At 34.7% G+C, this 17873-nt stretch overlaps 1 protein-coding gene across 1 annotated transcript in view; it reads right to left on the bottom strand.

Annotated features, from left to right (window-relative positions):
- Positions 1-17873, bottom strand: part of LOC110452246 (FK506-binding protein 5-like) — a 65090-nt gene that overhangs the window by 12171 nt on the left and 35046 nt on the right. The gene's annotated exons all lie outside the window — the stretch shown is intronic.

Raw genomic sequence — 17873 nt, forward strand, 5'->3', positions numbered from 1 at the left:
CATTGTCAGGTTATATTGTACGTATGTATAAAAGAGGGATATTTGACTGTCTAGAACTCTAACTTCAAATGAAAAGTTCAGAATGTAGTATTTCAACAATCTTACAAAACTGTTTAAGTAACGAAATAGCTGAATAGTGGCATTTTAATGTACAATTCAAGCAGGATTAGTGGTGTTTCCGATTGTTTTGAATCTTCTGGCATTGGCTCCACGCCTTTCTGTGACGTCATAGAGAGGTGCGCCTTTAGTTAGGAGCGGCTGGTAGTTTATCAGATCATTACACCAACACACTTTATTCAGCCCTGGAACAGCATCTGATTGATTTCGGCTTTTTCAGCTATATGATTCCTGATGACGTTGCTCGCTAATAGTGTTTTACCATATGTTCGCTTAACAGAATCAAACAAATAAAACCATTTTTTCCACTTTCGTTCTAACCGACATTCAAACCTTTCACTCTTTTCAATTTTGTGTTTAACATCTATTATCTAAGATCCAAACACAGCAGAGAATGTCTTCAGACAACACAGCAGAAGTTGGTATTCGATTGGTTAAGAAGACTAAGCACAGTTTCTGGGTGACATTGGTCTGTCGGCGACGCAAGGATTGCAATCTATGTAATCCAACAGTTATACGTGGTCATCTGATTGTATGTGATATCTGTTAGCTGGAATTATCAATATAATACATACAATTTTCCTTAACAACAGAGTCTTTTATGATTTAGTCGTGATAATCGTATTACTGAATAATGTAGATTGGAACATAATGGCGACGAGACTACGCCAGCTGCAACACTTCTGCTTAGTGTAGCTGAGTGGGCGGGAAATTGTACCAATGATGTCAATTTTGTTTGTATCATGTGTTTGTTTATGTAAAATAAAACATATTAATGACGTCGATATTGTTTACGTTAATTAATTGCTTTTCTCTTCCGGATATAATAGGGATAAACTCGTTCTGTTTGTTGGATCAATTATTGTAATACCACCAGAAAACGTTATAAATCTTCGTGTCAATATACACAGGCATCATCAATTGTAAGCCGAGAATTTTCAAAAATTAAAACACGATATATACCCAAGCGTCAAGGAAAACATATAGGATAGCATAAACTCGCAAGGTCAAATGGAAAGTTATACCACATTGTCAATACACAAAGGCAAAATATAGCATGGCGTCTACTAAGGACAAGATATACCTCAGCGTCAACAACGGGAAAATATACTACAACGACTTCATACATGGAAAATTATACCCGAGCATCAACAGATAATGACAAATTATACCACAGCATCACCTGTCAAAGACAAAATATGCCGTAGCATCAATAAAAGACAAAATATACAACAGCGTGAACGAACAATGACAAAATATACCACAACATCAGTAGAAGGGTGGGGACAACATAAACAACATCATCACTTGGCATATACAAAAATTACTGCAGCATCAAAATATACCGCAGCATCAATAAAAGACAAAGTATACAACAGCGTAAACGAACCATGAAAATAATATACCGCAGCATCAATAAAAGACAAAGTATTCAACAGCGAAAACGAACCATTAGCAAATATATACGGCAGCTTCAGTAAAAGACAAAATATACAACAGCGTGAACGAACAATGACAAAATATACCACAACAGCAGTAAAAGGGTAGGTACAACATAAACAACATCATCACTTGGCATATACAAAAATTACTGCGGCATCAAAATATACCGCAGCATCAAAAAAGACAAAGTATTCAACAGCGAAAACGAACCATTAGCAAATATATACGGCAGCATCAGTAAAAGACAAAATATACAACAGCGTAAACGAACCATGAAAAAATTATACCGCAGGATCAGTAAAAGACAAAAAGTACAACAGCGTAAACGAACCATGAAAAAAATATACCGCAGCATCAATAAAAGACAAAATATACAACAGCGTGAACGAAAAATGACAAAAAATACCACAACATCAGTAGAAGGGTAGGTACAACATAAACAACATCATCACTTGGCATATACAAAAATTACTGCGGCATCAAAATATACCGCAGCATCAATAAAAGACAAAATATACAACAGCGAAAACGAACAATGAAAAAATATACCGCAGGATCAGTAAAAGACAAAAAGTACAACAGCGTAAACGAACCATGAAAAAAATATACCGCAGGATTAGTAAAAGACAAAGTGTACAACAGCGAAAACGAACCATGAAAAAAATATACCGCAGGATTAGTAAAAGACAAAGTGTACAACAGCGAAAACGAACCATGAAAAAATATACCGCAGGATCAGTAAAAGACAAAGGGTGCAACAGCGAAAACGAACCATGAAAAAAATATACCGCAGGATCAGTAAAAGACAAAAAGTACAACAGCGTAAACGAACCATGAAAATAATATACCGCAGCATCAATAAAAGACAAAATATACAACAGCGTAAAAGAACCATGAAAAAAATATACCGCAGGATCAGTAAAAGACAAAATATACAACAGCGTAAAAGAACCATGAAAAACATAAACTGCAGCATCAATAAAAGACAAAATATACAACAGCGTAAACGAACCATGAAAAAATTATACCGCAGGATCAGTAAAAAAAAAAATGTACAACAGCGTAAACGAACCATTAAAAAATTATACCGCAGGATCAGTAAAAAAAAAAATGTACAACAGCGTAAACGAACCATTAAAAAATTATACCGCAGGATCAGTAAAAGACAAAGTGTACAACAGCGAAAACGAACAATGAAAAAAATATACCGCAGGATCAGGAAAAGACAAAATATACAACAGCGAAAACGAACCATGAAAAAAATATACCGCAGGATCAGTAAAAGACAAAATATACAACAGCGTAAACGAACCATGAAAATAATATACCGCAGCATCAATAAAAGAAAAAAATATACTACAGCGTAAACACAGAGGGACAACATATACAATTTACAAACTTGTAATTCCACTTTCCACCAATATGTATCTGCTGATACTTCAGTACCACAAAATATATGTTTTTTGAAGAGGAATGGTTTTAAATTGTCGAATGCTTTGTCCGATTCCTTCTGATTTATGAAATAGAATATTTTTTAATCAAAATTTGTTTTACTTTAACAAGCACACACATAAGGTGTTTTGTTTAATAAGATATATTTATATTTGTTGCCTCGCTGCGTGTACCCATTTGTTCTATCTTAACCTAATAGGGAATATATTGACATTTACCGTTACGACCAGTTTGATTGACTAGGTGTTACATGGCTAACGTGTTATATATTTCTATTAAAGTAAGTACCGAACAATATTTTGTCATTGTGTGTAATTGACATTCATTTTAATTTCTTTTCTAGTTTCAGCATGCATAATACCATATATCATCCTAGTTTCAGATACGTTAGATAACGGTGGAGAACTCATATGTCAAAGACAATGAAAACGGGGGCTGTGGCAGCTTTGTTAAGCTACAAAACATTTATTTCAAAATGAAACACTTTAATAATGTTTCATGAGTAAAATATATTACAGAATTCATTTTTTTATGTTTTTATTTAAAAGTTCACATGAATCCAATTCAACAATTTGCACGTATGCAAAGTTTTGTTTTTGTTTTTTGGATAACTGGTGTAGATTCTACGTGACAGTTATTGATAGAAGTAATGATTGAAAGATTGACAGTAGAAAAACTATGTAATCAGATCATTAGCTGTTTCCAATGGAATAGTATGTACATTTAAAATGGAAGCCATTTATTTTTATTTTACCGCTGATATGCAACATAATTGTAACGATCTACATGTACCACGTCCACTCTTAAAGAAACAAATTACGATCATTTTGATTATTTACAATCCCAATGCTATATGTATTTTCTGAGATTTTCCCTATCATCGATCTATGTTTAACCTCCAGGATTTGTCTTTGACGTAATTTCCCAATGAGATATCACATGATCCAGTGTGACGTCAACTGTAACACGCAATGACCGATTAGGATCGATATATGTTGTTGTCAACTCTAAAGTAACACCTGTTCGCAGGGACTTTAAGGTTACACAGATATATCAACGTACAAGGAGGGATATAGACTAGCATATGTTATCGCCAGTTTAGCAACATGCATGACCAGTTCATCATAGTCATTTTTACACAATTTATATGACGTGTAATGCTATATTCTTTTTCTCAATGGTGTCGATGTTCAAATAAACATACACTATCCTGTGCCTTTCCTGATAGAATATGTAATATGGTTGTGACACGTATTTCCTAACGGTTGTGATGTCATCTGAAACATGGTTTAGGTGACACTGTAATCAACGGGGATAATTCGTCATTTTGTTTTATGAGAACATGTTTTTTTTTATCTTACCACAAGGTTAAAGATTTCAAAATAAATAAAAAAAAATTGGCAAAAAGCGTCATGAACGATTGTAAATGCAGCATCACTTGGTCATTGTCTGCGTGACAGCCTCCATAGATTCACTCAGTAATAGCCTCCATAAATCCAAGTCAGTAACAGTTTCCATAGATACGCTCCGTGACAACCTCTATAGATTCACTCAGTAACAGTCTCCATAAATACAAGTCAGTTTACATAGATACGCTCCGTGACAGCCTCCATAGATTCACTCAGTAACAGTCTCAATAAATACAAGTCAGTGACAGTTTCCATAGAAACGCTCCATGACAGTCTACATGGATAACTCCATGTCGGCCTCCATAGATACACTCCGTGACAGCATTCTTTGATTCATTAGTAACAGTCATCTTAGATACACTCAGTGGCAGCCTCTTAAGATACACTCATTTGCAACCTTCATGGCTGAAACCCTTGACATCAGTCATCAATTCACTCTGTGACAGCAGTCATAGATACACTCTGTGACATCAGGCATGAATACACTCCGTGACATCATTCATAAATTCAATCTGTGACATCAGTCATATATACACCATGTGACATCAGTCATAGATACACTCTATAACATCAGTCATAGACACACTCTGTGACATCAGTCATAGATACACCATTTGACATCAGTCATAGATGTACTCTGTGACAACAGTCATAGATACACTCCGTGACATCAGGCATAGATACACCATTCGACATCAGTCATAGATGTACTCTGTGACATCAGTCATATATACACCATGTGGCATCAGTCATAGATACACTTTGTGACAGCAGTCAAAGATAAACTCCATGCCATCAGTCATAGATAAATTCTGTGACATCAGTCATAGGCACACTCTATGACAGCAGTCCAATATACACTCTGTGACATCAGTCATAGGCACACTCTATGACAGCAGTCCAATATACACTCCGTGACAGCAGTCAAAAATGTACTCTGTGACAGCAGTCATAGATACACTCTGTGACATTAGTCATAGATACACTTTATGTCATCAGTCATAGATACACCCCTCTGTAGATGCTATCATCGCATTCGTGACAAGATCATATCTCAATTATCTGTCTGCATATCAAAATACCAAATTATTAATATTCCATTTCCTGTTGTTTCGCATTATTATTGCCTCTGTAATAATTTCATCCTGGTTTAATTTTTAATAATTTTAGGGAGTGTCAATTACCGCGAAAATCAATTAGGGAAATTCGTTTGTTATGATGATTTTCTAATTATTCTATCACAAAATACGAATGCATCCATTGTGGTAAACACAGTGTGCCGGCACTCTTTCTAGAACGCATTCTAACTGCTCCTAGCTATTATAATTTAATTGTGAATTAATAATGTTTGGAAGTCATAGTGTTTATGACATAAATGGCAAGGACCCGACTTCTTTTACCCCAGAGGCAGTGAAGGTGACTAATTGAAGCATATTAAAAATACACCATCATGTCATCACAAAAAGTAACGTCGAAAAGAAGAAAAAACACAAAAAAGGGAAAGACAGCATGTCACAATGATCCGAACTCACAATTAGACACTAATGGAACAAAGCGCAAGGGTAGGCAGGCACCAAAGCAAAAGGAAAGACACAGCATGAATCCATCGAAAGCTCAAAGTAAAACCATGACTTCCAGGAGGTGCGTCACATTTGACACAGCCTGAAATCGCATCACTGACTGTTGTTTAACCGTTGTTAAGTGTGATATTCTCTTGTGACGCAGATTTGATGCAGTCATCTGCATAGTTTCTTACATATATAAAAGGTTTTATCACTGATTAAGGAAACAACTTCCCTTTATTATACTCCTGGGGTCCGTCTGTCTGCCCGTCTATATGCCGCTGATCCTTGTTAGCGCAACTCTTCCTAAATCGTGTGTTGATATTTTCTGTAGCTTTACAGTTAAAGTATAGGTTTGTAGATATGCATGTGCGTAATGAAAAGAGCTGGCGTTTTGTCTATTTGCCTAGAGTAAAGGCCCTGCTCAAGAAAACTTGTAATCGCAAGCCCTCCCTTGTTGATCGAATTTTTTAGTAACGCGGTTAAACTAAATCATACACAAATATGCATAAAGAAGGAATCGATAGTGTGAATCGATTATTTTTACTGTATTAATGAGCATTGAGCGGTTTTAGTATACTCATTTTAAGCGTAAGCGGGGGATATCTTTGAAGCTCGATTAAAGTTTCTCTAATCTTAGACGGTGAATGTTAGAGAAGATATCATAATAGGTACCACATGTGGCGTAGGAAATGTTTAGCCTCCTGAACACATGGTTTGGTCGTTTACTGTACTGTATTTGGTTCATAATATCTTTTGTTTTATTTTAGTGCTAGTTGTGATCGCATATGATTTTCGTGTATTTTCGCTCTGCAACATCGTAAACTCATACATTTAGGTTTCTATAGTAATTAAACTTCCCATGTGTTCTTTATGTAATGTTATAATCCATTGTCACCTTACATGAATCAAAACGATGACGTCGAAATTGAGAGGCAAAAGCAAAAAGGAAGGTGTCTTTCGTTGAAGTTCCAAACTATAAATTTACAAAGTCAGTTTTTGGTTATGATGACAATCTGAACAGTATAATCGTACAGTTTCTTCATATGAAACTCTAATCATAAAGATATTATAATGAGGACCTGTTTTCGTGGGACTTTAATTTCGTTGATTTCGTTGGTAATCTTCCTCCAATAATTCATAGGTCAACGTGGTTATTACATATGAGATATTAGGCAATTCTCTGTTCGAGTGACTTACGGAGTGGTGTTATATCAGACAAACCAAGAAATCTGGGTCCCACTCGAAAATATGAAATTTTACAGTAATTCTCCATTTCTTTTAAATCGGTAGCTAGTTGGAACAATCTTGGCTAAGAGAAAAATATGTTATTCAGAAATGCGAAGAAAATATAATGTCAGAAAGATATTGTCAGTTCAAGAAAACATTGAGTAGTGCTTCGCATATAAAAATGAAGTAAATCACGACTAGAGAGACAGTTGTTTACATCCTGAACATGTAATGAAATATTCATTCCGTCTCAAGTACAACAAACACGCAAACCTTGCCTGATTAGTTGTCGCTAAGTGTTTGCGCGCTAACGTTAACATTAAAGGATTTTCTAGACTTTTCACTCAAGGGTATTTAACATTATTGTATAAGAAAATTGAAGGTAATAATCGTTGGATGAACTTAATTTCCAGAAGATAACCAGTTGAATCCACCACCTGCGTCAATATTAGACAATATAGCCGTTAGCTTAGCGAACGCAACCAACGTCAATAGATGGAACATTTACATACATAACAAAACAATGTATAACAACAGATCTAATGTGTTGGTACCCTTGTGGTCCCTGACATTGTGGGTTGTTTTGTCTTATAAAAATTATGTTTGGGAAAACGTCATCACATAATAAATATATAAGAAATATCGAGCTGTCAACAAAACCATAATTCGACCTCAAAATCGATGAAACAATTCAAGACATGAACAAAAGACACCATTGAAATGTAGATATTTGCAAAGAAAATAGGACCAGATGTTCCGGAATGGTAAGCGTCTTCTGCTTCATCTACACTTTACAACTCTCGCCATGTAAATCTTGGTCAAATGCAAGTAATGTCATGTCCTTAAAGTAAGGCAAACTAATGAGTAGAATAAAAAAAACGTAGGCCTTCATATTGCACACATTTTTGACGAATTATATTAAGGATACACCTTTTTCCCTGTATATAGTATCGTTTATATACATTATAGAAGCTTTAAGGGGCATATTTCACTATATATTGTTCTTATGCTTCATAGTAAACATTTAATGATATATTTTTTTCCATATTTTGCATTTTATATTTTAGTGGTATATATATTTTTTTATATGACATTTTCACACGAGATTAATGTAAATTAATACATTTTCATAAAATAGTCCATTGTGATGCCACATGACAGGTATATATCGTTGCTGTTAGACCCTTTCTACCACCCAAAACCTCCCTATGCTTCCCCATCAAAATACACTTTGAAGGAGGTTATCAATTAACTACACCCCATGTAGTACGGCCATTGATGGATGAATGGATGAATAGATTGATAGACCGGTAAAAGTTTAACAAATCACCATCAACAACATAGGTTATACAGGGCCGAACATGTAATGGAGACGAACTTTTATCAGAAATTGATAATTAATTGTACTGGCAAAAAACGGTTTTGGAAGGACACTGTCCTGAAACTGTATTGTTCTGTCGTCATGCACAAACAAAAAATACATGTAAACCATTTGAGCCATCAGAATAATCATTATGAAAACAAATCAATACAAAGTCATAGAATTTCCGTAACGGGTCACTAGTAGCAGTCAGCATTCATAATACATACAAGCATTGTGACTGGAAAGCTGATTGTTTGCTGTATATCATCAAAACAAACTGTAAATCAACACTCAACGAATTAACATTCGTGTCTAGCAATATCAAGCGTTGACGGACTTTATGTATTCCAAAATAATCAATAAAAGCATCCAATCAAAGATGTTTTTTATTCAATATTTCAAAATACTGTTGACAGGCATTTCTTGTCGCAATGTTTAAACACGAATACACAGGATACGAGCAACTCCATCATCAAACATTCTTATTTGCTTTGATAGTTTTAAAATCCCTTTCCACCGAGTTGTAATCAAAACAGTAGCATGGTTCCACAATCAATCTGTTTGTATTTTTTATTCACCAAATAAACAACCAAAACGACATGACTTCGTGGTCGCTACTTATTTTTAGTTTTTCCTGCACTTATCTTTAAGATTTCCTTTCACCAGTGTTACATGTATTCATAAAATTATAGTTAGCTTGACCTTTCTGTAAATTAGTCATACATTATATTTTGATTCCGAATTAATTCATACAAAGACAGCTTAAAAAAGACATATATATGAAACTGTATCAACATCAGCTAGCCTATTGATGTACTACTATACTTTAAGACTATTCAGTAAAATGCAAATATATATACCACCGTTTCAACAAACGTAAAGAATTGGAAACAAAATATTATAAGACACCAACATACACTGAGATATATTTGGAACCCTTACACGGACAAACCAGAAAACATTGTGGTATCGAGAAGTGCATTGAACCAAGAAAACATTACTATTGACATTTTTAGTCAATATACCTATGCACGCACAGCATAGTCAAACATCAATGCGAACTCTTTGAAATCGATTATATTCAAAATAAGACCAAATTTGCTACATCTGCTCCTAGCAGTGACGTAACATGTTGTGGTCTGTTTGACTTTTGTACAACACGTATGACTACAACATTGACACAATGGTATGTAAGTTGTCCCTTTGACTAATGGTATCGATACAGCTATGAACAATAGTAGGTAGTATTATCTTTGACTGTTTTTTGTTATACGAATACAGCATTGACACAATGGTGGGTGATTGTCCCTTTTAATGTGGGCGTTTTTTGCATTCGATATGGCATATCCGTGTGATTTATCATTTCTGAATAAATCATGAGATACCTAGCCTAATATCACGGTAGGTAGTTTTATTTGGGATTCGACGTCATTGCTTTAGAACACGCAAGCATCGCTATCTAATTACCTTTAGTTTGTTTATCGTAGTCTGTGCGTCATCAGCTACATAGGTATAGTAAGATATAAAAAACATACCCTCGTGTCACAATGACATCACGCAATGATGATAAAGAAGAAAGACAATACAAAAAAGGAACAAAGAAGACACCAAATTATTTTAACAACAACAACAACAACAACAACAAAAACAGCAACAATAATAACAACAAAAACAACAAAACAACAACAAAAGAATGTTGTTTTATATAAACGTGTTTCTTTTCTGACCACCACTGTCCTATTTATTTGTATAGACGTGTTTTTTGAAGTTTCTAATTAGCTGGTATATTAATGTTCTACTGAGAATACCACTACGCTGTTAATCGAACGCATATCAAGTCATGTGTTTACAAAGTGCAGGGAGAGAGGAGTGCCTTTATCTCATCCAACAAACTATTTAAATAGTTTATATTGAAGACGCAGATGGCACTGATATGTAAATGTTATTACCAAATTAAGGAAAAATCCACGTAAATTTAGGACAGATGAGAAGGGTAAAAGCATCACCTACATGTATATATATACACACCAGGAAACTGATACCTTCATAACATATACACGTTTATGTCTATATTGAAGTCTTGTTTAAATGTTTTAGTTTTATAATTCCGTGAACGTTTATTTAAAAAAATGTTTACTGTTCCGGACAGTCAAACGACAGAAAAAACCCAGAGCAAAATACCGTTGCTGGCCGAAATCAAAACTTATGGTTCTCAGTATAATGATATACGGATATATAACAATTATCATAATAGCCATAAAACAAACTGTAAATATTGTACGTACATTGCAATTTCATATTAACTATGTCATTTCAGTAAACATTATTTCACATAATTGGTTTTAAGACATACAAAATGTGTACTCGCGCAGTAATCTATACAGCTGTGTACCTTATAATAATATCCATATTTTAGAGCAACACTTATCATCCTTGGATTTCTGTAAAAGGGACACCGACCCTTTATCAATTGTTGATTAATCAATAAAATTATATAATTGTATCACATTGTCCACATGGCTATCAAATAAGAATAAGAACATGGATCAAACAACTGCTCGATTATTATTTGGACAAGCGCATATTTTGTGTAATATCTTCAGCAATAAACTAAAAACTGCTACGAATTAAAGCCTTGATTTAAAAACAAAAACAAGAGGTTACCTAAGTGTCAACGAATTTATAATTGAAACTCGACGTCGATAAACTAAGGCAAATATGAACGCGAGAAAGGTTACATGGAGACCCTTAAAAAAGTACAAGATCAGGTGTTCAAGAAAGGTGAACGTCTTCTGCTTCATTGGTGTCAGGCGACATGTTTATTAGAATTATTTGTCTGCAGTTCTATTCAGAAATGTCTGACATTTGTCAAGAAGGACAGTTGCATTTATATATTGTATAAGTTTTTTAAGTTTTGAAAATCAATAAATGAAACAGCCTAGAATCAGCTTTGTGAGTCATCGCTATTGTTATTATAGGGACGTCATAATTGTTATAATTTCGCGATCACCATCTAATAGTTATAGTAATGGGCATAACAAGATTTTGTTAGTTTGCAATTAGCAAAGCGAAGCAAATTTTGTTGATTTTTTAGACACTGTCGGGCTTAAATTATTTAATCTAGAGGGCTCTAGATTTTGGCGGTTGAAATAAGAACATTATCTACATGTACAAACCGAAAATATTTGCATATATGCATATCAACCTTTTTTATAAAATGAAAATATATCCGAAGATTTGTTTATAACTGCTAAAATAAAAGAATGGTGATTTACATCATATCGTTATACCACAACTTATATAAATTGTTACCAAAATAGTCGTTTCATAATGGGAATTACACAACAAAAGTTAAATATGTACTAATACATAATGCATATACTATTACAAAATCAAGTTTAAGTATTGATTGAACTACAGTTTTAGTGATGCGACAAAACTAATACAAAGCGATGACTTAATAAACAACAAAGATGAAACAGTGTTTGAGCTATCTAATTAGAACGAGGGGAAAACAAACGCAAACCAAAGCTAATTTCCTGTGTCCATTGCAAAATTTGGGATCTTTTCACATTCTTCCTCAACATTAAAACAAACATTTTGTTTCGTAGCGTCTGTTTGGCAGTATTTCCACGTTCGGAATACATGTTAAGTGGAAAAAGCCCAAAAGTAACAAACGAACGTCTTCAAAAAACAGTAGTTGTTATTTTCTATTAAACGTTCAGCAATAAGGCTTATAAGCAACAATTAGTTATCCTGTTTCCGGTATAGTGTGATCGGTTGGAACGTTATCCGCGGTGTCTTTGGCATGGTATCACGGTGAGAAAGCACTCTAATGTCTTCATCAGATCCGCACTATCGTAAGAGGCAGACACATCAGCAAACTGCATCCAGCACGCATTATACTCATACAAGCATACATTACACACATGGTGGCACCCCTCTGAATGACCTAGTTACTTGATGATATGACGCTTAATACAAGAAACCAAAATCAATTTTCTTTTTCTTCAAACACAATCTGATCTTTATACAGTCTCTCTTAACAACTTAAACCTTCTGGAATTTTTTTACACACATTCTCTCAACGACCTGAAATATTGTAAGTTGGATCGACAAAGCAATTACAAGTGGCAATCACGTAGGTTGATTCACGTGTTCGAGCGAAACCAGTGAACTATTTGTATAAGCATGAGCTGTAATTTAGTCCGTTCGTACTTGACTCATTAAGACATTGCTGAACCTTATAATCAGATCAGATATAACTATTGAGGGAGACAGATGTGGCATGGTTTAGACTGTAATTAATTATATATAATATGAAATTTACATTGTACCGGTCATTCTTAGTTGTATGCAGGTCATCAACATTGAAGATAGTCAGGGGAAGTTGTAATATTGTACACGTTATAATCAGATATATATATTTATTAAACATTACCCGCAGAAATGCATTTCATTTGAGTATGAAAAAAACCTCTCGTAACGTGACACTTCGTTTACTTATGACGTCTTAGATTAACCTCATTCAATGAGAGTCGTGTCGCTTCGCTTCGATTGCGTCAATCGCTAAATTGACAACGGTGATTATTTGTGCCACTTTTTTTTTATATAGGGCTGTTCCGCCAATGTCGTGTAAAGGACGACGCAAACACAAAACGCAGTAAATAAAGTTAGGGAATGTTGGACGAGATGTTTTCATTTATGCGTGTTGATGTATTCAGTTAGGGGAGGTTGTCACATGGTACAGGTTATAGTCACTTTACATATGTTTATCACGCTGTTCAAGTTATTATCAGTTTTATATATATCATATTGTACAAGTTATCGCCATATATATTTATCACATGATAATAAATAATAATAATAATAATTAGAGGTTCTTATATACCGCATTTTCACAACCTAGTTCGAAGGTAATCTCAAAGTGGTTCACAAATTATTATCCGTGGTTATAGCGCCTTTGTAACCAGCCAATATCTTTCTCAACTCCCTGGGGAGCATACAGCCGGAGCTGCCATTTCGGCGTAAGCAGCTAGCATTCAACAATTCTAGGACTACCCAACCACGTCCTCATTTACAGCTGAGTAGACTGGAACAAGCGGAGTAAAGTATCTTGCTCAAAGATACAACACGGTGTCGTGCCGTTTCTCGAACCCGCAACCCTTCAGTCACGAGCCCGGCGTCCTACCACTAGACTAACGTACCTCCGTTAGTACAAGTAACAATAAGTTTTTTTTATGTCACTGTAGTAGTTAAAGTCAGTGTTTCATATGTCATATTACGCAAATTTTTGTCAGTTTTTTTCGAATTTTATTGTACAAGTTATAGCCAGTTTTTATATGTTTTGTCACAACGACTATGCAACTACGATCAGTTACAGCTAGTTTTCACAGTATTCAGACAATCATTGTAGGATCATGTACTTGTATGTAGCAAGTGAACTTTGTCACATAACGCATGTTCAGCTAGACTTTCTTACTTTGAACAGAATAGTTATAGCACTTAAAGAAACGGGATACAAATGTACACTACCTTTAGAAATTATTGAAGCACCAGCCCTGTCCAGACATATCGGCGTTGTTGGTACGCGTTATTCAAGTCTAATCGAGTTATAACATTGAGCCGTTCGAAACTAGCTATGATGACTTTTTAAAACAACGTGGCTTGATATTATCTACAGCTAAAAACGTCACATGTTTGATATAATCATGTTCTATCAAAACTGCTTCTGGTTTTCGGAAAGACAAAGGCCTGATGTATTCCACTACATGATCGTAAAAGTAAACTACAACACTTGGTGTTTTGTCTTTTTTTCCACTTCCCTACTCCTTTGTTTTTTCCGGTGACTCCCTTGGCACCGTCCTCACATAACCCTGGGTGTAACATGGGCGTTGAACAAAAAAACCCTGTTCAGGTAAGTCCAATACTACTTGTAAGTATGTTCTGGAGTACTGAACTATAATTCTAAACCAAATGCAATTCTGTACAACTACTTCTCAAATGTTTGGAGAATAAATTCATATAAAATTACACAGCAAGTATCTGCAAGCCATCCTTAAAATTATGATGATAACGTCACAATTAGAATGATGACGTCACGCGTAACTGTCTCAAATCTGGCAGCTGATTGGTTAGTTTATATATCGGCAATAAAAACGAATGTAACGGATTATTTTGTTGTTAACAACTCCTACTTTCGCCTGGTCCGGGGCTTAACGTAGACAAATACACTTGAGAAATGGACACTCCGTATTTAATGTGGCAGACAAACACTAGTTATGTCAATATGCTGAGTGTCAACAATGCTCAACTTTTCCTGGTAACATCTCGCTTTTATAGACTCACGTCTTCCCGAGATTTGCCGTAAACTGGATAGGTAAGATATGTAATTTGAAATTAGCAAGTACTTTCTAAATTTTGAAATCATAGAATTAAGGGTTATTTTCCCCTTTCTGTTGCAACAGTAGTTCAGACCAGTTTTTTCTCTCCAATTTTTGGCCCCTTGCATAACCAATGAGTCCTTCAAGGACGAAACAGCTGTATGCTGAAGTGAACTGTTCAGCATTCTGTATTTATTACATGGACCAATAATTTAAAGTTAAAATCACATGTGTGTGTACTACGTAATACATAAAGTAACAGTCACACAATCACGTAACATAAAAAGTGGAAAAGAATGGAACGCATACGAGAAATATAATGCCATCCTAAACAAAAATGAGGGAAGCATAATAAGCGTGAAGCTTCCGTTTAACTGAATGTAGAACAGTTTTTGAACACTTTATAACTTAATATTATTTTTAACTATAAAGTGGCTGACGTAGAGTGACACAACGTGGATGTAAAAATTGAAAAAAATGTCATGCAAAGGTCATACGGTGCAGTTTAATAACGACAATATCACTGAAGACAAACATATCTCGTGACGTCTATTGCTCACTTACAAGATGATAAAGTCCTCTATACATTCTATGAGCTTCAGCAGCAGGCAATCATTGTAAAGAAATACTTTGATGAATAATATACCAGCCGGATTGTATTGCTATCGGGCAGATTCAGCAAATATATCTCGTCAGATCTTCTATCGTAATCACGGATCAACCTTCACACACACAGACTAGCTTATGTCAGGGACTGTTAGATATTCTCTAGCAATTTAGATTTACAGCGCTTCAATAGAGACTCTGATATTATCAACAATGTTTAATGTATTTTACAGAGTAGGCCTTTTACTAACCAGCATAGGAAATCCTATTTATATATACTCTTTTGTGAAACACAAATAAAAATAAGCAGTGTTTTGTTATACATAGACGCATATTAAAACGTAGATGACAGTTGAAGTGGTTTTATCAATAGTTTGTTTTCATTCGATACCTGAAACCGAAACCACCATTACAGCAACGGAGTAAAAAAAATGAAACCTGCATCGCTATCTCGGGATTACATAGAGGATATTTATCGGTGTCTTCAGTAATAACGAGTATTTTTCACGAGTGTGGCTAATATTTGGATATTTTTCACGAGTGATAACAAGGCTGTGCGCCATTTTAAATGGGATACTCAACGCAATTCCGACGTTTTCTGCTTTTTTTCTGGTATGACTTATACTTTAAAATGTCTTTCAATTTTAATGTAACAAACCATTTTTCATCAGGACAACTTTTGCAACTTTAAATGTATTTACCTGCTAGCCTCTCTCTTTCGTGTTGAGTTGACGTGTCGTAGATATATTTGATTGGCTACTCTAAGACTGTATTTAAGTATCCTGATCTCAAGATAGATACACCCATTGTCAGTAAGATTAAGGACTAGATCAATGTAACTCGCATCGTAGTCGACCCGATATTGTGTAGGAAGTTTAATGTTTAAGATAACATGGTTTTGCATTGTTTAGTGCCGATACTTTTGACTTTGTTGGTGATATGAATGCGTCAAGTTCTTTCCTCTTTTCTTTTTTTCACTCCCAACATATCATTTCCTAGTTTATCCTGCTAATGCTCTGTAAGAATCTTCAATAAATATATGTGTAGTTGTTCCTAGATATATTAAAGAAGTATGTAGTTCTAGTTTAAATTACCCTATACCGGGAAATTTTCGCTGCAGTTTAACCTTTGTAGCAAGGGAACTTTGTCACATAACGCGTATTTTGCCCTATTGAATGGGAGCGAATTTATCATTAAAGCAAATATTTGTAAACAACATCTTTTATATAATAACTTAATTTGACAGGTGAACTTAACATTATTTGATTTTGGATTTCACAGCCAAGGGGAAAAAATCTGACTGGGAGAAAAAGTCCATGAAATCTCATTTAACTGTCAAATTACTTCACAACGTATATTTTGATGTGTACATCTGTAAGTAATGTTTACGCAGTTTTAGAAAGAAGCGATAATCTACTAGACTTCTAAAAAAGTAACATGTCAACATCATCAGCAAAACAAGTTAAAGCCATGATTAGTGATAACGATTTCCAATATTCAAGTACTCATTCCAGAAAAACAGAGCAAAATCTATAAATATGTCCCAGGAGAAAATGTGCAATTGATCATTGTCGAATGTTTATTCTATCGATCGAATGTTAGACACGTTATATACTAGTCGCTGTCCGTGACTGTGTGGCTTACTATGTGGTTTACTGTGTGTTTACTGTGTGGTTTAATCTGGGCTGATCGAATCTCATGCTCGGTCAGCATGGCGAAACATGTTTATTTGAAAAATACGTTCGTAACATTTACAGTTAATATGAAACATTTATAGCATCCATGAAACATTTGGAACATTTGTAGTTTCCATGAAACATTCAGATCATTTATAGTTTATATGAAACATTTATAGTTTCCATGAAACATTCGGAACATTTACAGTTTATCTGAATTATTCGGATTTGTTTTATAGCTTTCCTAACTATTTGTAATACACTTGAAACATTCGGAACATTTATAGTTTACGTTAACCATTCGGAACATCTAAAGTTTACCTGAAACTTTCGGAACAATTTAAGCTTACCTGCAACTTTCGGGATATTTATAGTTTACCTGAAACATACATTCTGAACATTTATAATTTCCTTTAAACATTTTGAACATAATAACAAAGTTTCACTGACACATACGAAACCATTAAAGCTTCCTGAATCATTCATAGCTTACTGATCGAGTGGTTTACACTCTGTCCTTCCACACAGGCGGCCGGGGTTCGATCCCCGAAGTCGTTGTATGCTTGGATATTCAGAGAAAGTGTTTTTATCTTGCCCACACAACTCCAACAACCCAGGTGGTGTATAAAATG

The sequence above is a fragment of the Mizuhopecten yessoensis genome, unplaced genomic scaffold (assembly GCF_002113885.1).
Source record: "Mizuhopecten yessoensis strain PY_sf001 unplaced genomic scaffold, ASM211388v2 scaffold6505, whole genome shotgun sequence".
Taxonomy (NCBI): Eukaryota; Metazoa; Mollusca; class Bivalvia; order Pectinida; family Pectinidae; genus Mizuhopecten; species Mizuhopecten yessoensis.